The following is an 18,820-nucleotide window of genomic DNA, read 5'->3' on the forward strand; positions in this document are numbered from 1 at the left end:
ACGCCGCTATCTCGTTAGGGGTGCTACGGCAGACACCCTCTCGAGCACCCCGAAGACTTCTTGAGCCCTCGGCTGTGATGGGTTCCAGGCTGACAAAAGAACTGTCGTGTGTGCATTCGCTGACGAGAGAAAGGCTGAGGCAAGTTTGAGTGAACAAGGATGGACTCGTCGGGTCCGTCGTTTCCGTAGTGTAGCGGTTATCACGTCTGCTTCACACGCAGAAGGTCCCCGGTTCGATCCCGGGCGGGAACAGTATTTTCCTGCCTATGTCGTATTGTCCTCCAATGAGCCACTTCGTGTGTGGATCTGCCGCATGTCCCTTCGTTTTGCAAGTACCACATTTATTGAATTTTTAGTTACGATGGCAACATCACTACAAGTTGTCTGTGAAGTAAGGTGCACACAAACAGTTTCCGTGGTGTAGCGGTTATCACGTCTGCCTAACACGCAGAAGGTCGCCGGTTCGATCCCGGGCGGAAACACTTTTTCATCACTTTAAGCAAGACGTACTAACATGCATCTGCTGCCATCTGTACCCGAAACCTTCGTAATCGCCTTCACGCGTCGGACCCGAGTGTCAATTACATCGAATAAGAAATTCATTTGATATTGACGGCGAGCTTTTTGCGCTGACTCAGCCACTGACGTGCGATCAGTTTGCACAAAACGCTCGGGCTCGTCCGGGATTTGAACCCGGGACCTCCTGCACCCTAAGCAGGAATCATACCCCTTTTTTTTTTTTTTTTTTTAAGAATTATCTGCTTACTGAAATAAAGGTTAAAACACGAAAACTTCAGTCCTGGTGTAGAGAAGAAACATACATAAAGGCGGCAAATTCAGAAACAGTATAAAAGAAAATGGCTCACACAGGTGACCTTAGCCAACACCCTCTCTTTCAAATGTCAGGCTAAGCATATTGGCAAAATCATCTCGGAGGCCTGGCAATCGCAAGCGCTGCCAGTAAGCAGTAAGCATGTACTGCCGAAACGCTAGGTGTCCATCCTCTTCATGACAACTGTTGACAAAATGTACGAAATGGCCAATCAACCACATGACGGTATGGAGCTTCGTCCGCGGAAAAAAGGAAGAATCGGGCCGGACGATGATGTCAATAGTATAAGCGGCTTCAGCAGACCTAGTGACAAAAGCAAGTTGTTTCCTGAGCCAACGCCAATTAGCAAGGTGCCCACAGCAGGTGAATCGATGTTCAAGGGTATCCAGGAGACCACACCGAGTACAGGTGTCCGTGTCAGAAAGACCAATACGGTGCAGTCGTACATTGGTGGGAACCAAATTATTTATTACCCTATACCACGTGGACGCCACGGCCATAGAGTGGATCGGCAGACTAACGTTCTTCCAGACGTTCCTCCAGGACACGGATGGAGACGCCAGTTCTATTGGATTTGGACTGGCCAGCCCCTCCCAGCGGGCAATCAAGCTCTTGGTCGTTGGCACCGGTCGCCGCAAGAAGACGTCACCGAGGTAACTCACCGCAATGTAAAATTCCCGAATGTGTTTCAACTTAAAATTTAGGCGTCCGACATCGACAGGTGGAGCAAGGCTCGCCGGACGCACAACAGTAAAAAGCCTGGATGTAATTGAAGTCACTTCTTGCGTAACAATTAGAGTCGTTCGGCGGACGTACAAAGCAGACGCCTTGCGAGTAATGTCAGAGAGGCCCAAGCCTCCGGAGAGACGCGGTTTCGTCATTACCTCGTAACGTAACTTGAATAGATGGCCCTTCCATATAAACCTGCTAGACAATTGGCGCAACCTTTTCGCCACCATCATGGGAAGTGGGAACAGCTGAGCAACATAATAAGCTTTACATAGGACGTAGGTGTCTAAAATTCTGACTTTTTGCAAAATGGTAGCAGAGCGCTGCTCATGGACCATCAGAGCCCCCTGTATCTTCTCGGTGACAGATTTCCAATTGAGAGCCGCCATTTTTAGAGGACACCGATCAATGATAATCCCCAAGGACGTATGGCGATCGACAAAAGTGGCCCAAGGGACGTCAGCATCGCGAAATCCTCGAATATCAAGGAACTTACATTTACCCTGATTGAGACGCGCTCCAGAGACACGACAGTATGCATCAACTGCCCCTTTCAACAACGGGATATCATCTCGTTGACGGAGGAGAACAACGACATCATCCGCATATGCCTTAACCGAGAGCTTCCCACCAGAGAGGGACATACCCTGAAGCTTGAGAGCAATAGTCCGAAGCAGCGGTTCCAGGGACAAAACGAATAAAGACATAGAGAGCGGACTACCCTGAGGCACTCCGCGGCGGATAGCAATGGGCGGCGTCAGCTGCCCATTGACTGACACCCGAGCTGTTATTCCCCTGTACAAATTGCCAAGAACACCACGTGATGAAGCGTTAAAACCTATTGTACCTAAAACACGATCTAAAAACACATGACTGACGTGATCAAAAGCCTTATAAAAATCAAGGAAGGCAAAGGCACAATGTACGTTTGTAACCGCCGCAACCGAGACAACATCCCGATATTCGGCTACTGGTGTCAGAATAGATCTATCAAGAAAACAACATTGATGTGCACCAATCACACCCCGAAGCAGAGAAGACAGCCGGCTATTGAGCGCTCTAGCAGCTGTCTTATAGTCAAAATTCAGCAATGTGAGCGGACGAAGATTGGCAGCAGATAAACGACCAGAGGACTTCGGAATTAAAACAATTTTCCCTACTTTAAAATCGGCAGGCACATCCATCCCTCTGACAACCTCATTTAAAATCTGCGTAAAAATGCCACCCAAAAGAGGCCAAAAACGGAGATAAAATTCTTTAGGCAGGCCGTCTGGACCCGGCGATTTACTGGACGGAGAGCGAGCAATAAAATCGAAAACATCATCTACCTGGAACTCCCGGAGAAATTCGCCGTTCGCGTCAGGCGCGATCGTCGCAGTTAGATCCCCAAAGACATCATCCGAAAGAGACTCACCAGAATCATCGGCAGAATAGAGACTAGTGTAATACTGATGAAGAGCACGAACCATTTCCTCCTGTGCACTAAGCTGTCGCCCATCATCCACCGTAAGAGAAGAGATGAAGGAGCGACGACGACGAGTCTGATGCCGTAGCAGGTGGTACAAGGATGTCAGTTCACCTTCAACAAGAGAGTGAGGTTTCGACTTAACTCGCAGACCATCCATCTGTCGTCGTTTAAGGCTCAAGAGCTTGGCTTTAATACGACGAACATCATGGATCCGCAGTGGAGAGGTACCCGCCGCGTCATATAGTTCACGCAGGACAGAGTAGTAATATTCATATGTGTTCTTAAAATCACGCGTCCTAGCAGCACAGTAGAAAATCAAAGTCTGACGAATCTTGGGCTTGGCAAACGCAGTCCACCAAACCAGCAAGGAGGGGTATCGCGGGACAGAGCGAAGACATCGCTCCCACACGCCACTTATAACATCATCCATAGCACTGTCGGCAAGGTGGGAAACATTTAACATCCACTGGGAACGATAAAGTTTTGCAGGTTGGCGACTAAGATTTACAGTTGCAGTAAAAGCACAATGGTCAGAAAAACTAGTAGGAATAACATCGACAGAAAGAATTTTATCACATAAAAAATCAGATAAATAGAATCTGTCGAGTCTACTGCATGAGGACGCGGTAAAAAACGTATATTTCACCAGGGTTGGATATTTGTGTTCCCAAACATCACGCAGATGCATCGTACGAACTAAGTCATGTAAATCACGGCAATAATTAAAATTGGGGGACTGGTCTGCAGGGCGTAAAACACAATTAAAATCGCCTCCGAGCAGGAGACTCCGAGGACTCTGGCGCAAAAGATAAATAAGCTCTTCTTTATAAAAGCGCGATCGAGCCACAGTGTGACCCGAACCAGAGGGGGCATACAAAACAACGAGGCGGAGATCAAAAAGACGACAACCAATCCCACGGCCAGAGTCAAGGAATTCAATGTCAGTAATAGGAATGCCCTCTCGAAAGAAAAGAGCAGTTCCTGTTGAATATTCCGGCGCGACATTAAAAACCGTTTGAAATCCAGGTAGAGAGAGAGCAGAAAACAACACTTCCTGCAAAAACACTACGTCCGCACTGGCGTCGTAAATAAACTGCCGCAAAGAGGCAATGCGAACGTCGGACTCAATACGGTTAACATTTAAGGTAAGAAAGGTGTATGCTTGAACCATAGAGAGAAAAGCGAGAAAACAAATCACCTACACCGACGCACCAGCGTCACAGTCCATAGCAGGGGTGACGGAGGCATCCGAGGGAGGGGGACTGCTACCCCGTTCCGCGGATCCCTTACGTTTCGGTTTTTTACGAACAGCATTAACGTTCGGCTGAACGCGTAACTTGCGTCGGCTGAAGGGCAAGGAAACTTCAGCCGCCGGTGACGTAGGAGGGTCAAGTTCTGTATCCGACACCACCCGCGCCGGTCCACATGCGGGATCCGGGGTCGCGGGGGAAACATCCGACAAAACGGAATGGTCAACACCTGCACTAGCTTCCGGCAAACATGGACTGCACGGAGGCGAAACGTGAGCAGGAAGGTCCGAGGCCGCAGAGTTGGAAGGAAGCGGAGCAGCTCCGCTGGCAGAGGTATGGGGCAGCGAAGCAGGAAGTTGTCGCGGCTCCACTTGTTGTGACATCGAAGTCGGTTCGGAAGACGGCGCCAACAGGCCCGACCGACGACCCGACTCGAGAGAAGCTGCGTCGGAGGCCGGAGGGGCGCCAGCAGCCGCCACCGGAACCGCTACCTCAGGAGGGCAGGGAGCAGCTACAGTACACAGTGGCTCGGAGGATGCCGGTCGCTCGGACTGGGGCATCTCAGGGAGATCCTCATCCGTACTATTTCCATCGTGTGGGCGACGCCTCTTATTATTCAAAAGTGGCACACCCACCTGAGGGACAGACGGAACAACATCAGATTTAGCACGCAAAGGAGGAAATTCTGTATCAGGGGTGCGCAAAACCTGTGGCGGGGCGCTACTACCACTGGACTGTGCTACACCAAGAGCAGAACCACCTGCAACGAGGTCAGCGACCGTTAACTTGCGACGCTGTTCGAGAGAATTTTTTAAAACAAAAACTCTCCGCGGACAGTCGGTACGCACGTGACCACTTTCATTGCACAAAAAACAGGTGCCAACCTGACCACTATATGTTACATGGACACGATATCCACCGATCTGCAGGTGAGATGGAATATTCTGCTTAACGTGCATTTCGACTGAACGAATACCACTGTAACATTGCAGGCGATGTTGGCTTGACCAGCGTTCAAGGCGAATGCTCTTTACATCACCATACTTCTGTAGACCCTCCTTAAGATAGACATTATCCACCTCCGGTGGAAGGTTGTAAACACGAACATTGGTATACGTGATGGAAGCATTGGAAAGCAGCACGGTACTTACAGAATCATCCCGATGCCGAAAGAGAACTTGATGACCATATTTAGAAAGAATTTTATCAACCTGAAGTGGGTCCATAAACTTAACAAAGAAAACATACAGTTCGGTATCAAAATAAGCAGTGTGCACCTGATCCGAATGAACACCAAAGGTATCTACCAACCAATCATGAATCTCAAGAGAACTAGGTTGCACATGGCGGGTTGACTTGTCAAAAGCAAAACTAACTGTAGCCTGACGAGGAATAACCTGGGACGACATTTTCAAAATATGCGGTCGAAACCGCTACACAAAAAACACTGAAATAAGGACAGAAAGTAACACAAGGTACGAAACAACGACGGAGAAATACTCTCAGAAGTTGCAACACAACACGTAACAAAAACGATAGTCCACTATACGTAACGCTACGGCGGAGCGGAAGACTAGGCACGTCCACACTGCACGGCGTCTAAAGCGGAACTCATGCTACGGCAGACACCCTCTCGAGCACCCCGAAGACTTCTTGAGCCCTCGGCTGTGATGGGTTCCAGGCTGACAAAAGAACTGTCGTGTGTGCATTCGCTGACGAGAGAAAGGCTGAGGCAAGTTTGAGTGAACAAGGATGGACTCGTCGGGTCCGTCGTTTCCGTAGTGTAGCGGTTATCACGTCTGCTTCACACGCAGAAGGTCCCCGGTTCGATCCCGGGCGGGAACAGTATTTTCCTGCCTATGTCGTATTGTCCTCCAATGAGCCACTTCGTGTGTGGATCTGCCGCATGTCCCTTCGTTTTGCAAGTACCACATTTATTGAATTTTTAGTTACGATGGCAACATCACTACAAGTTGTCTGTGAAGTAAGGTGCACACAAACAGTTTCCGTGGTGTAGCGGTTATCACGTCTGCCTAACACGCAGAAGGTCGCCGGTTCGATCCCGGGCGGAAACACTTTTTCATCACTTTAAGCAAGACGTACTAACATGCATCTGCTGCCATCTGTACCCGAAACCTTCGTAATCGCCTTCACGCGTCGGACCCGAGTGTCAATTACATCGAATAAGAAATTCATTTGATATTGACGGCGAGCTTTTTGCGCTGACTCAGCCACTGACGTGCGATCAGTTTGCACAAAACGCTCGGGCTCGTCCGGGATTTGAACCCGGGACCTCCTGCACCCTAAGCAGGAATCATACCCCTTTTTTTTTTTTGTTTTTTTTTTTTTTTTTTTTTTTTTTTTTTTGCACGTGAGTGCTGGGCAGCCGGCGGCAAGGTGGGCAGGGGTCGCAATCCGGAGGCCTGGCCACGATGTCACCGCCATACCCCGCACCCAATTGCATGGTTTTGTTATTTGATTTTATTGTTATGTATTCATTATTCTATTTTGTTTAATTTGCAATGTGGCGTCATGTGTGTTCCATTATTTTTATAGATATAAACAGAATGATAAAAAGAAATCCATGTCTGGTCTGTGGATTACGCAGCACACCATGAATCCAGCACAGCAGATACTCAAAGTTGGTCTTCACGTAGAGTAATTGTCCCAGTGTCCATGTCGTTGATTAGTATTTTGCATTCGGTTTCCCGATGGTTGATTGTGGATTGCTGCTTCTCAAAACCCTGAGCATGCCATGCGTTGGAAGATGAGCGCTGGTAACGTGGTGACACCAAGAGCAGGGACATGCCGAACAACCATTTCCCGTATTGTAAAGCCTCTTCATAGGAGGAATAGAAGCTGCTGGAAACTCCTGGTTCGTACTAAATCGTCGTGCAGCTTTGATGAAAGATAATGCGAAATGAAAGTAAACAAATGAGGTGCCTCTTCTGGGTTACGCCCTGCGGAACCAAAAATAAAGTGCTGTCATTTGAAAATGAAAGGGAACTCCCAAATACAATTAAATGTTCGAGGCCGAGTGCAGTGCACTCTGTACCGTCGTGTGACCCATGATGCAAATCACCCGCATCTGATGGTGCGGAGCAGACCAAATCCATGGAAACAAACAATATAACAAAGTAGTGAAAAAAAAAAAAGAAAAGAAAACTCCGTCCGATGGACCTGTAAACTTAAATTCGTCCATCACTTAAAGCAATAGTGAGAAAATTTTGAAACTGGTCTTTATACTGTCGCAATTTCTTAATCGCATAATACTCTTCGATGAGGTAGATCTGATAATCGTGTAGCGTTGGCGTTGTATGGACAAGCATGTAATAGACGAACTGGCCCATGAGCCAGACATAACTATTATTCTTTGATTGAGGATAAAGCTGCCAGTCTGGTTGGAGCGCGTCTTGAAGTTGAATGGAAGTATCCGACGTCCTATTAATGACAGCGAGTTTCTTTCGTGTCCACTGCCATATTTGTGTTTGATCCCTGCAGTGGAAGAGATGCGGCAGCGTTTCCACTAGGTTACACTTCTCACAAAACGGGGTGGGCCGCAGCTTGATTTTGTGCAATTTCTCTCCAGTGGGAATCACCTCATTGACAGCGTCATACCAAACAGCTCGAACTCTGGAGCGAAGGAGCGGATAACTAATGTTCTTCCAGACATTTCTCCAGTTTTTGCCTAAATATTTCTTCTCAATTGGGTTCTCCAGCTGCCATTGAGTAAGAGCACGATAGGTCGCCGCCGTGTTGAACGGATGCGGGTTGTCCTGAACATAGCTTAGCTCCACATAATACCGCCGGATATAGCCAAGCTCAGGATGAATGTGGCCCACAGACGTTGGCGCAGACAAATCCTTTGGACGTAAGGTGTTGAAAAGCCGTGCAGTGAGACTATTTGGGTTACTGTGTAGTATGCGGGAAGTACGAGTTAAAAAAGTCGCCACACATTGGGATTCAACGTCTTTGACGCCTAAGCCACCTCGGGAACGAAGTAACGAGGTAGCTTTAAAGGAAACTTTAAAGATGTTCCCTCGCCAGACATACCAGCAAGCAAGTGCTAAAATTTTTTTCGCAATGGCTGTCGGGATTGGTAAAACAGCGGCAGTGTGATAGAGCTTACTGAAAACGTAACTATTAATAAACTGTGCCCTCTGCATCCGGTCTAAAGACCGCATGTTATGTTCTTTGATCACCGCACGTAAGATGGTAAGCTTGCGTTCCCAATTCACGTGGAGCATGGCCTGGGGGTTCGGTGATATAACCAGGCCTAGATGCCACAGGTCTTCGGTCCTGTCCAACCAAGAAATATCGATGGAATTGGGGTTGCGACCTAACGGCATGATTTTGGACTTTCGCGCATTAAGTCGAGCACCACAAGCGACAGAGTACTGATGGACAATCCGACGAACTGACCCCAGCTCTTCGGTGTTAGTAATAAGCACACTGATATCGTCGGCATAGGCGTGGCAGACCGTTTTGGTGTTTAACGTTTGCAACCCGTGTAAAGTTACGTAAAACTTTTTAAGAAGTGGCTCTATAGCGATCGAGAATAACGTCATAGAAAGGGGGCACCCTTGTCGCACTGCTTGTCGTATGGGCACGGGGGCGGTTAACTGGCCGTTAACCTTCACGCGTGAAGACGTTCCGCAGATACAGTTCTGAATAAGCTGTCGAAAACGCTGGTTGAATCCCATTTGACTCAGTGTGCGCAATAAAAAACCGTGATTAATTCTGTCAAACGCCTTATCGAAGTCGAGAAACAATAACGCCAAATCAGTGTTGGTAATCCAAGTTAAATAAGTCAGGTCGCGATATTCACACAGGGCATTCAACATCGATCGACCACTGACTGCACCCGTCTGATAAGGGCCAAGTACTTTGCCAAGAAGTACTTTAAGCCTGGTGTTTATAATCCTAGTCAAGATCTTGAAATCAGAGTTAAGCAACGTAATTGGCCGAAAGTCATTTAACATAGTCGGATTGGATGTTTTACGAACCAGGACAACCATGCCTTCCGTGAACTGCGGGGGGAAGGCAGCATGCGATAACAGTTCGTTATACATGGCGGTCAATTCGCCGCCGATCACATCCCAGAACCGTGAATAAAATTCGACCGGCAAGCCGTCTAAGCCGGCAGCTTTGTTCTTGGCAGCGCACGCAAGGATGGACTGAACTTCAGAATTGGTGACATTGGCCAAGAGAGCAGCGTTGACATCCTGATCCACTGTGGAAGCGATGTCGTTTAAAAAATCATCCCCCGCCGATAGATCGGTATCTGACTCGGAATAATGTTGTCGAAAATAATTGAAGACATGCGTCTTGATAGCACCCTGTTCATTGTACAGATTCCCGCCAGCATCCGTCAGATGAGCAATAATTTGTTGTTTGCCACGTTTGGTTTCCCGTATGAGATGGAATAACGATGCGGACTCGTGGGAGACGTCATCAGAAGAGCGCGATCGTATCCGATTGCCAACAAGTGCTTCACGAACTAAAGCAGTAATTTTGGCTTTAATACGCTTGATGCGGATTAGGTTGTCGGATAAAGCAGAGGGATCGCTGTACAGCTGGCGTAAACCGAGGAAATAAAATTCTAGAGACCGTTTCCGCCAATAAGCCCTGGTCCTGGCAAACTGGCAAATACATTTCTTAATCCGCGGCTTAACAAACTCCGTCCACCAAAGAACGCGCTCCCTATACCGAACTTGCCTCTGGAGACACTGCTGCCAGGTGTCAACGAGGCAACGCCGTAAGTCCGCTTCAGCTAGCAGCGAGACATTCAGCTGCCACGTGCCGCGTCCCAAAAAGGTCTTCTGTCGCACATGCCGAATCGTTAGATGGTATGCGGAGTGGTCACTAAAACTGAGCGGCCATAGTTCACAATCACGAATGGTATGTAAAAGATCTTGAGAAACATAAAACCTATCCAGACGGCTAGAAGAAGCAGCGCTCACATAGGTATAACCCATCGTGTGTGGTCGAAGGTGACACCAACTATCTTGTAAATGCAGTCCATCTGTTAACATTAGTAGCTCGGGACAAAAATTAAAATTCGGACTTTGATCTTCTTTGCGTAAAACGCAGTTGAAATCCCCACCCAGGATGATCTTGAGACGAACGTTTGTCAATAAGGTCACAACTTCAGCCCTAAAAAAATCACTTCTGTCCCTTCTGCCAGCGGACCCTGTCGGGGCGTACAAGTTCAGGAGAAGCAAATCCTGTAATTGGGCGGCAATGCCGCGTCCCGTTTCTAAAATCGCTGTGGGTTATTAAGCGATGCCAGCTTTGAATAAAATCGCAGTGCCCGCCTCAGCGCCAAGATTTAATATGGCATCATACCCAGGTATTTCTCCAACCTTGGGGGAAACAACTTCTTGGAAGAAAACTATATCTATGTCGGCGGCATATAGATAGTCGGTCAAGCATTTAAGTTTGACATCGGATGCGATCCTATTTAAATTAACTGTGGCAAGTTTATAATCTTGCATGGTGGGGATAGAAAGGGCCCGTTTTATTCACTTTCGTCTGCCCAAGACTTCTCGACTGGCGTATGCTGATGGCCAGTATCCATCAGCTCAGGACTCGGACGGTCGACATGCATCTCCACATCGGCCTCCCCCACGTGGCGCGCGACGGAACCCATTTCATCTGTGCCGCCGCGTTCACTGCCGTCTTTTCGGATCTGCTTTATAGTGCGCTGTAATTTCTTTTCCAGAGTGCGGATCTCCTCCTCACTCTGCTTCCGTGCCGACCGCTTAGATTTCCCAGTTCTTGGGGGAGGTGCGTCGGCGTCCGAAACGGTTGTGACGTCCGTCAAGAGGCTGGGTGTAGAGCCTTCCGCAGATAGGTCACTGCCGAGAGGGAGGGGTGTGGGGAGCGCAACGTCAGGGGGCAGGAAACGCGCGACATGTCGGCACCATCCGACAATTGTTTCAGCTCGACGGACGTAGTTGGAGTAGGGACGGGAGTCGGTCCTGCCTGGTCGGCACGAAGGCCGACAGTCGGGGAAACCTGCAGGTGTGCAGCGTGGCTGTCGATATCGGTGACATCACTACGAACGGGACATTCGGGGGTGCCGCAGAGTTGTTGACAATGACCGCGCCGGCGTCTGGGGTCACCGCAGCCTGTTGGTGGAGCGTCGGTTGTGTCGTAGGCGACTCCATCAATGTCTGCGCGTAAGACAACCGATTGCCATCGTGCCCATCGAGAGGTGTAAGACGATGTTGCATTCCTCGGCGACCCGCCCGGACACGGGGACAAGCAGATTTTAAATGGTCGGTAGAACCACAAATTACACAAGTTCGCGGTTGTCCTTCGTACATCACCAGCGCTCGAAAACCTTGCACCAAAATGTTGGACGGGATGTGCTTCGTCAAATCAATTTTCGCATTCCGAACGCCGTTATCAACATTGAAATGTTTGTAACCCCTCCATTGCTCGGCATGAATTTGCAAGACATTACCGTAGGGAGACAAAGCTTGCCGAATTCTATCGAAGCTAACTTCGAAAGGCAGATTAAATATACGGACGGTTCGAAGCCCTAGTCCAGCATGACTAACGGATACTTTACAAATTTCGCCTTTAGAGTTAACAAAATCCGCTGTGCCTTCCGTGAGGGTCATAATACGAACGCAAGGATCATCACTAACCAATTTTACATAAACAGCGTTCGCAAGAAAATCATACGAAAACCCAAGAACTTCGTCATCTCGCAGTCCTAATCGATCGTAAAACCAGTCAATGAGTTCGTGAACCTGTGGTCGAGCATAGCCATACGGAAATCCAAATCGTATCGTGTAACGTCGCAACTCATCCTCCATCACTTTCTTGAAGAAGTACTTACAATACCAACAGCGGCGTGCACCCTTAAGCACAGGCGACGCGACCACTACCGCACGTCTGCACACGGCCGCGGCCGCGGCCGCGGCGGAACTGACCCCTAGACCAACGAGCCCTGTGACACGGCGATTGCCAATTACTCCAGTCCCTCGATGTCGTCCAGGGTGCCCTGGAAGTCTCGTGTACGCTGGCGGGATGGGGGCGGCGCGAATTCCCGCGGTCGGCGGCCTTCCTGGGCTATTGGTACCTTCATGTAGAGCTGCCGCTGGGCTCGCACTGCCTGCTGCTAAGAAAGTGATTGCTTTTGCTGATATGACTTGCAATAACGACTGCGCGAAACGCCGCTATCTCGTTAGGGGTGCTACGGCAGACACCCTCTCGAGCACCCCGAAGACTTCTTGAGCCCTCGGCTGTGATGGGTTCCAGGCTGACAAAAGAACTGTCGTGTGTGCATTCGCTGACGAGAGAAAGGCTGAGGCAAGTTTGAGTGAACAAGGATGGACTCGTCGGGTCCGTCGTTTCCGTAGTGTAGCGGTTATCACGTCTGCTTCACACGCAGAAGGTCCCCGGTTCGATCCCGGGCGGGAACAGTATTTTCCTGCCTATGTCGTATTGTCCTCCAATGAGCCACTTCGTGTGTGGATCTGCCGCATGTCCCTTCGTTTTGCAAGTACCACATTTATTGAATTTTTTAGTTACGATGGCAACATCACTACAAGTTGTCTGTGAAGTAAGGTGCACACAAACAGTTTCCGTGGTGTAGCGGTTATCACGTCTGCCTAACACGCAGAAAGTCCCCGGTTCGATCCCGGGCGGAAACACTTTTTCATCACTTTAATCGAGACTTACTAACATGCATCTGCTACCATCTGTACCCGAAACCTTCGTAATCGCCTTCACGCGTCGGACCAGAGTGTCAATTGCTCACATCGAATAAGAAATTCATTTGATATTGACGGCGAGCTTTTTGCGCTGACTCAGCCACTGACGTGCGATCAGTTTGCACAAAACGCTCGGGCTCGTCCGGGATTTGAACCCGGGACCTCCTGCACCCTAAGCAGGAATCATACCCCTAGACCAACGAGCCCTGTGACACGGCGATTGCCAATTATTCCAGTCCCTCGATGTCGTCCAGGGTGCCCTGGAAGTCTCGTGTACGCTGGCGGGATGGGGGCGGCGCGAATTCCCGCGGTCGGCGGCCTTCCTGGGCTATTGGTACCTTCATGTAGAGCTGCCGCTGGGCTCGCCCTGCCTGCTGCTAAGAAAGTGATTGCTTTTGCTGATATGACTTGCAATAACGACTGCGCGAAACGCCGCTATCTCGTTAGGGGTGCTACGGCAGACACCCTCTCGAGCACCCCGAAGACTTCTTGAGCCCTCGGCTGTGATGGGTTCCAGGCTGACAAAAGAACTGTCGTGTGTGCATTCGCTGACGAGAGAAAGGCTGAGGCAAGTTTGAGTGAACAAGGATGGACTCGTCGGGTCCGTCGTTTCCGTAGTGTAGCGGTTATCACGTCTGCTTCACACGCAGAAGTTCCCCGGTTCGATCCAGGGCGGGAACAGTATTTTCCTGCCTATGTCGTATTGTCCTCCAATGAGCCACTTCGTGTGTGGATCTGCCGCATGTCCCTTCGTTTTGCAAGTACCACATTTATTGAATTTTTTAGTTACGATGGCAACATCACTACAAGTTGTCTGTGAAGTAAGGTGCACACAAACAGTTTCCGTGGTGTAGCGGTTATCACGTCTGCCTAACACGCAGAAAGTCCCCGGTTCGATCCCGGGCGGAAACACTTTTTCATCACTTTAATCGAGACTTACTAACATGCATCTGCTACCATCTGTACCCGAAACCTTCGTAATCGCCTTCACGCGTCGGACCAGAGTGTCAATTGCTCACATCGAATAAGAAATTCATTTGATATTGACGGCGAGCTTTTTGCGCTGACTCAGCCACTGACGTGCGATCAGTTTGCACAAAACGCTCGGGCTCGTCCGGGATTTGAACCCGGGACCTCCTGCACCCTAAGCAGGAATCATACCCCTAGACCAACGAGCCCTGTGACACGGCGATTGCCAATTATTCCAGTCCCTCGATGTCGTCCAGGGTGCCCTGGAAGTCTCGTGTACGCTGGCGGGATGGGGGCGGCGCGAATTCCCGCGGTCGGCGGCCTTCCTGGGCTATTGGTACCTTCATGTAGAGCTGCCGCTGGGCTCGCCCTGCCTGCTGCTAAGAAAGTGATTGCTTTTGCTGATATGACTTGCAATAACGACTGCGCGAAACGCCGCTATCTCGTTAGGGGTGCTACGGCAGACACCCTCTCGAGCACCCCGAAGACTTCTTGAGCCCTCGGCTGTGATGGGTTCCAGGCTGACAAAAGAACTGTCGTGTGTGCATTCGCTGACGAGAGAAAGGCTGAGGCAAGTTTGAGTGAACAAGGATGGACTCGTCGGGTCCGTCGTTTCCGTAGTGTAGCGGTTATCACGTCTGCTTCACACGCAGAAGGTCCCCGGTTCGATCCAGGGCGGGAACAGTATTTTCCTGCCTATGTTGTATTGTCCTCCAATGAGCCACTTCGTGTGTGGATCTGCCGCATGTCCCTTCGTTTTGCAAGTACCACATTTATTGAATTTTTAGTTACGATGGCAACATCACTACAAGTTGTCTGTGAAGTAAGGTGCACACAAACAGTTTCCGTGGTGTAGCGGTTATCACGTCTGCCTAACACGCAGAAGGTCCCCGGTTCGATCCCGGGCGGAAACACTTTTTCATCACTTTAAGCAAGACGTACTAACATGCATCTGCTGCCATCTGTACCCGAAACCTTCGTAATCGCCTTCACGCGTCGGACCCGAGTGTCAATTACATCGAATAAGAAATTCATTTGATATTGACGGCGAGCTTTTTGCGCTGACTCAGCCACTGACGTGCGATCAGTTTGCACAAAACGCTCGGGCTCGTCCGGGATTTGAACCCGGGACCTCCTGCACCCTAAGCAGGAATCATACCCCTAGACCAACGAGCCCTGTGACACGGCGATTGCCAATTACTCCAGTCCCTCGATGTCGTCCAGGGTGCCCTGGAAGTCTCGTGTACGCTGGCGGGATGGGGGCGGCGCGAATTCCCGCGGTCGGCGGCCTTCCTGGGCTATTGGTACCTTCATGTAGAGCTGCCGCTGGGCTCGCACTGCCTGCTGCTAAGAAAGTGATTGCTTTTGCTGATATGACTTGCAATAACGACTGCGCGAAACGCCGCTATCTCGTTAGGGGTGCTACGGCAGACACCCTCTCGAGCACCCCGAAGACTTCTTGAGCCCTCGGCTGTGATGGGTTCCAGGCTGACAAAAGATCTGTCGTGTGTGCATTCGCTGACGAGAGAAAGGCTGAGGCAAGTTTGAGTGAACAAGGATGGACTCGTCGGGTCCGTCGTTTCCGTAGTGTAGCGGTTATCACGTCTGCTTCACACGCAGAAGGTCCCCGGTTCGATCCCGGGCGGGAACAGTATTTTCCTGCCTATGTCGTATTGTCCTCCAATGAGCCACTTCGTGTGTGGATCTGCCGCATGTCCCTTCGTTTTGCAAGTACCACATTTATTGAATTTTTAGTTACGATGGCAACATCACTACAAGTTGTCTGTGAAGTAAGGTGCACACAAGCAGTTTCCGTGGTGTAGCGGTTATCACGTCTGCCTAACACGCAGAAGGTCCCCGGTTCGATCCCGGGCGGAAACACTTTTTCATCACTTTAAGCAAGACGTACTAACATGCATCTGCTGCCATCTGTACCCGAAACCTTCGTAATCGCCTTCACGCGTCGGACCCGAGTGTCAATTACATCGAATAAGAAATTCATTTGATATTGACGGCGAGCTTTTTGCGCTGACTCAGCCACTGACGTGCGATCAGTTTGCACAAAACGCTCGGGCTCGTCCGGGATTTGAACCCGGGACCTCCTGCACCCTAAGCAGGAATCATACCCCTAGACCAACGAGCCCTGTGACACGGCGATTGCCAATTACTCCAGTCCCTCGATGTCGTCCAGGGTGCCCTGGAAGTCTCGTGTACGCTGGCGGGATGGGGGCGGCGCGAATTCCCGCGGTCGGCGGCCTTCCTGGGCTATTGGTACCTTCATGTAGAGCTGCCGCTGGGCTCGCACTGCCTGCTGCTAAGAAAGTGATTGCTTTTGCTGATATGACTTGCAATAACGACTGCGCGAAACGCCGCTATCTCGTTAGGGGTGCTACGGCAGACACCCTCTCGAGCACCCCGAAGACTTCTTGAGCCCTCGGCTGTGATGGGTTCCAGGCTGACAAAAGATCTGTCGTGTGTGCATTCGCTGACGAGAGAAAGGCTGAGGCAAGTTTGAGTGAACAAGGATGGACTCGTCGGGTCCGTCGTTTCCGTAGTGTAGCGGTTATCACGTCTGCTTCACACGCAGAAGGTCCCCGGTTCGATCCCGGGCGGGAACAGTATTTTCCTGCCTATGTCGTATTGTCCTCCAATGAGCCACTTCGTGTGTGGATCTGCCGCATGTCCCTTCGTTTTGCAAGTACCACATTTATTGAATTTTTAGTTACGATGGCAACATCACTACAAGTTGTCTGTGAAGTAAGGTGCACACAAGCAGTTTCCGTGGTGTAGCGGTTATCACGTCTGCCTAACACGCAGAAGGTCCCCGGTTCGATCCCGGGCGGAAACACTTTTTCATCACTTTAAGCAAGACGTACTAACATGCATCTGCTGCCATCTGTACCCGAAACCTTCGTAATCGCCTTCACGCGTCGGACCCGAGTGTCAATTACATCGAATAAGAAATTCATTTGATATTGACGGCGAGCTTTTTGCGCTGACTCAGCCACTGACGTGCGATCAGTTTGCACAAAACGCTCGGGCTCGTCCGGGATTTGAACCCGGGACCTCCTGCACCCTAAGCAGGAATCATACCCCTAGACCAACGAGCCCTGTGACACGGCGATTGCCAATTACTCCAGTCCCTCGATGTCGTCCAGGGTGCCCTGGAAGTCTCGTGTACGCTGGCGGGATGGGGGCGGCGCGAATTCCCGCGGTCGGCGGCCTTCCTGGGCTATTGGTACCTTCATGTAGAGCTGCCGCTGGGCTCGCACTGCCTGCTGCTAAGAAAGTGATTGCTTTTGCTGATATGACTTGCAATAACGACTGCGCGAAACGCCGCTATCTCGTTAGGGGTGCTACGGCAGACACCCTCTCGAGCACCCCGAAGACTTCTTGAGCCCTCGGCTGTGATGGGTTCCAGGCTGACAAAAGATCTGTCGTGTGTGCATTCGCTGACGAGAGAAAGGCTGAGGCAAGTTTGAGTGAACAAGGATGGACTCGTCGGGTCCGTCGTTTCCGTAGTGTAGCGGTTATCACGTCTGCTTCACACGCAGAAGGTCCCCGGTTCGATCCCGGGCGGGAACAGTATTTTCCTGCCTATGTCGTATTGTCCTCCAATGAGCCACTTCGTGTGTGGATCTGCCGCATGTCCCTTCGTTTTGCAAGTACCACATTTATTGAATTTTTAGTTACGATGGCAACATCACTACAAGTTGTCTGTGAAGTAAGGTGCACACAAGCAGTTTCCGTGGTGTAGCGGTTATCACGTCTGCCTAACACGCAGAAGGTCCCCGGTTCGATCCCGGGCGGAAACACTTTTTCATCACTTTAAGCAAGACGTACTAACATGCATCTGCTGCCATCTGTACCCGAAACCTTCGTAATCGCCTTCACGCGTCGGACCCGAGTGTCAATTACATCGAATAAGAAATTCATTTGATATTGACGGCGAGCTTTTTGCGCTGACTCAGCCACTGACGTGCGATCAGTTTGCACAAAACGCTCGGGCTCGTCCGGGATTTGAACCCGGGACCTCCTGCACCCTAAGCAGGAATCATACCCCTAGACCAACGAGCCCTGTGACACGGCGATTGCCAATTACTCCAGTCCCTCGATGTCGTCCAGGGTGCCCTGGAAGTCTCGTGTACGCTGGCGGGATGGGGGCGGCGCGAATTCCCGCGGTCGGCGGCCTTCCTGGGCTATTGGTACCTTCATGTAGAGCTGCCGCTGGGCTCGCACTGCCTGCTGCTAAGAAAGTGATTGCTTTTGCTGATATGACTTGCAATAACGACTGCGCGAAACGCCGCTATCTCGTTAGGGGTGCTACGGCAGACACCCTCTCGAGCACCCCGAAGACTTCTTGAGCCCTCGGCTGTGATGGGTTCCAGGCTGACAAAAGATCTGTCGTGTGTGCTTTCGCTGACGAGAGAAAGGCTGAGGCAAGTTTGAGTGAACAAGGATGGACTCGTCGGGTCCGTCGTTTCCGTAGTGTAGCGGTTATCACGTCTGCTTCACACGCAGAAGGTCCCCGGTTCGATCCCGGGCGGGAACAGTATTTTCCTGCCTATGTCGTATTGTCCTCCAATGAGCCACTTCGTGTGTGGATCTGCCGCATGTCCCTTCGTTTTGCAAGTACCACATTTATTGAATTTTTAGTTACGATGGCAACATCACTACAAGTTGTCTGTGAAGTAAGGTGCACACAAACAGTTTCCGTGGTGTAGCGGTTATCACGTCTGCCTAACACGCAGAAAGTCCCCGGTTCGATCCCGGGCGGAAACACTTTTTCATCACTTTAATCGAGACTTACTAACATGCATCAGCTACCATCTGTACCCGAAAC

The 18,820-nt window shown here is 50.3% G+C and overlaps 24 non-coding genes across 24 annotated transcripts; 18 read left to right on the forward strand and 6 right to left on the reverse strand.

Annotated features, from left to right (window-relative positions):
* The first annotated feature begins 179 nt into the window (after window positions 1-179).
* Window positions 180-252, forward strand: Trnav-cac. Its single transcript has one exon. It is a non-coding gene; the product is annotated as a tRNA-Val (tRNA).
* Window positions 253-409: 157 nt separating this feature from the next.
* Window positions 410-482, forward strand: Trnav-aac. Its single transcript has one exon. It is a non-coding gene; the product is annotated as a tRNA-Val (tRNA).
* Window positions 483-6,051: 5,569 nt separating this feature from the next.
* Window positions 6,052-6,124, forward strand: Trnav-cac. The gene has a single exon. It is a non-coding gene; the product is annotated as a tRNA-Val (tRNA).
* A 157-nt stretch (window positions 6,125-6,281) lies between these two features.
* Window positions 6,282-6,354, forward strand: Trnav-aac. The gene has a single exon. It is a non-coding gene; the product is annotated as a tRNA-Val (tRNA).
* Window positions 6,355-12,644: 6,290 nt separating this feature from the next.
* Window positions 12,645-12,717, forward strand: Trnav-cac. Its single transcript has one exon. It is a non-coding gene; the product is annotated as a tRNA-Val (tRNA).
* Window positions 12,718-12,875: 158 nt separating this feature from the next.
* On the forward strand, window positions 12,876-12,948 carry Trnav-aac. The gene has a single exon. It is a non-coding gene; the product is annotated as a tRNA-Val (tRNA).
* A 194-nt stretch (window positions 12,949-13,142) lies between these two features.
* On the reverse strand, window positions 13,143-13,214 carry Trnap-agg. The gene has a single exon. It is a non-coding gene; the product is annotated as a tRNA-Pro (tRNA).
* A 402-nt stretch (window positions 13,215-13,616) lies between these two features.
* Window positions 13,617-13,689, forward strand: Trnav-cac. The gene has a single exon. It is a non-coding gene; the product is annotated as a tRNA-Val (tRNA).
* A 158-nt stretch (window positions 13,690-13,847) lies between these two features.
* On the forward strand, window positions 13,848-13,920 carry Trnav-aac. Its single transcript has one exon. It is a non-coding gene; the product is annotated as a tRNA-Val (tRNA).
* Window positions 13,921-14,114: 194 nt separating this feature from the next.
* Trnap-agg lies at window positions 14,115-14,186 on the reverse strand. Its single transcript has one exon. It is a non-coding gene; the product is annotated as a tRNA-Pro (tRNA).
* Window positions 14,187-14,588: 402 nt separating this feature from the next.
* Trnav-cac lies at window positions 14,589-14,661 on the forward strand. Its single transcript has one exon. It is a non-coding gene; the product is annotated as a tRNA-Val (tRNA).
* A 157-nt stretch (window positions 14,662-14,818) lies between these two features.
* Window positions 14,819-14,891, forward strand: Trnav-aac. The gene has a single exon. It is a non-coding gene; the product is annotated as a tRNA-Val (tRNA).
* Window positions 14,892-15,081: 190 nt separating this feature from the next.
* Window positions 15,082-15,153, reverse strand: Trnap-agg. Its single transcript has one exon. It is a non-coding gene; the product is annotated as a tRNA-Pro (tRNA).
* A 402-nt stretch (window positions 15,154-15,555) lies between these two features.
* Window positions 15,556-15,628, forward strand: Trnav-cac. The gene has a single exon. It is a non-coding gene; the product is annotated as a tRNA-Val (tRNA).
* Window positions 15,629-15,785: 157 nt separating this feature from the next.
* Trnav-aac lies at window positions 15,786-15,858 on the forward strand. Its single transcript has one exon. It is a non-coding gene; the product is annotated as a tRNA-Val (tRNA).
* A 190-nt stretch (window positions 15,859-16,048) lies between these two features.
* On the reverse strand, window positions 16,049-16,120 carry Trnap-agg. Its single transcript has one exon. It is a non-coding gene; the product is annotated as a tRNA-Pro (tRNA).
* Window positions 16,121-16,522: 402 nt separating this feature from the next.
* On the forward strand, window positions 16,523-16,595 carry Trnav-cac. Its single transcript has one exon. It is a non-coding gene; the product is annotated as a tRNA-Val (tRNA).
* A 157-nt stretch (window positions 16,596-16,752) lies between these two features.
* Trnav-aac lies at window positions 16,753-16,825 on the forward strand. The gene has a single exon. It is a non-coding gene; the product is annotated as a tRNA-Val (tRNA).
* Window positions 16,826-17,015: 190 nt separating this feature from the next.
* Window positions 17,016-17,087, reverse strand: Trnap-agg. The gene has a single exon. It is a non-coding gene; the product is annotated as a tRNA-Pro (tRNA).
* A 402-nt stretch (window positions 17,088-17,489) lies between these two features.
* Window positions 17,490-17,562, forward strand: Trnav-cac. Its single transcript has one exon. It is a non-coding gene; the product is annotated as a tRNA-Val (tRNA).
* A 157-nt stretch (window positions 17,563-17,719) lies between these two features.
* On the forward strand, window positions 17,720-17,792 carry Trnav-aac. Its single transcript has one exon. It is a non-coding gene; the product is annotated as a tRNA-Val (tRNA).
* Window positions 17,793-17,982: 190 nt separating this feature from the next.
* On the reverse strand, window positions 17,983-18,054 carry Trnap-agg. The gene has a single exon. It is a non-coding gene; the product is annotated as a tRNA-Pro (tRNA).
* Window positions 18,055-18,456: 402 nt separating this feature from the next.
* Trnav-cac lies at window positions 18,457-18,529 on the forward strand. Its single transcript has one exon. It is a non-coding gene; the product is annotated as a tRNA-Val (tRNA).
* A 157-nt stretch (window positions 18,530-18,686) lies between these two features.
* Trnav-aac lies at window positions 18,687-18,759 on the forward strand. Its single transcript has one exon. It is a non-coding gene; the product is annotated as a tRNA-Val (tRNA).
* Window positions 18,760-18,820: the final 61 nt, after the last annotated feature.

Source organism: Schistocerca piceifrons, chromosome 2 (assembly GCF_021461385.2).
Source record: "Schistocerca piceifrons isolate TAMUIC-IGC-003096 chromosome 2, iqSchPice1.1, whole genome shotgun sequence".
NCBI lineage: Eukaryota > Metazoa > Arthropoda > Insecta > Orthoptera > Acrididae > Schistocerca > Schistocerca piceifrons.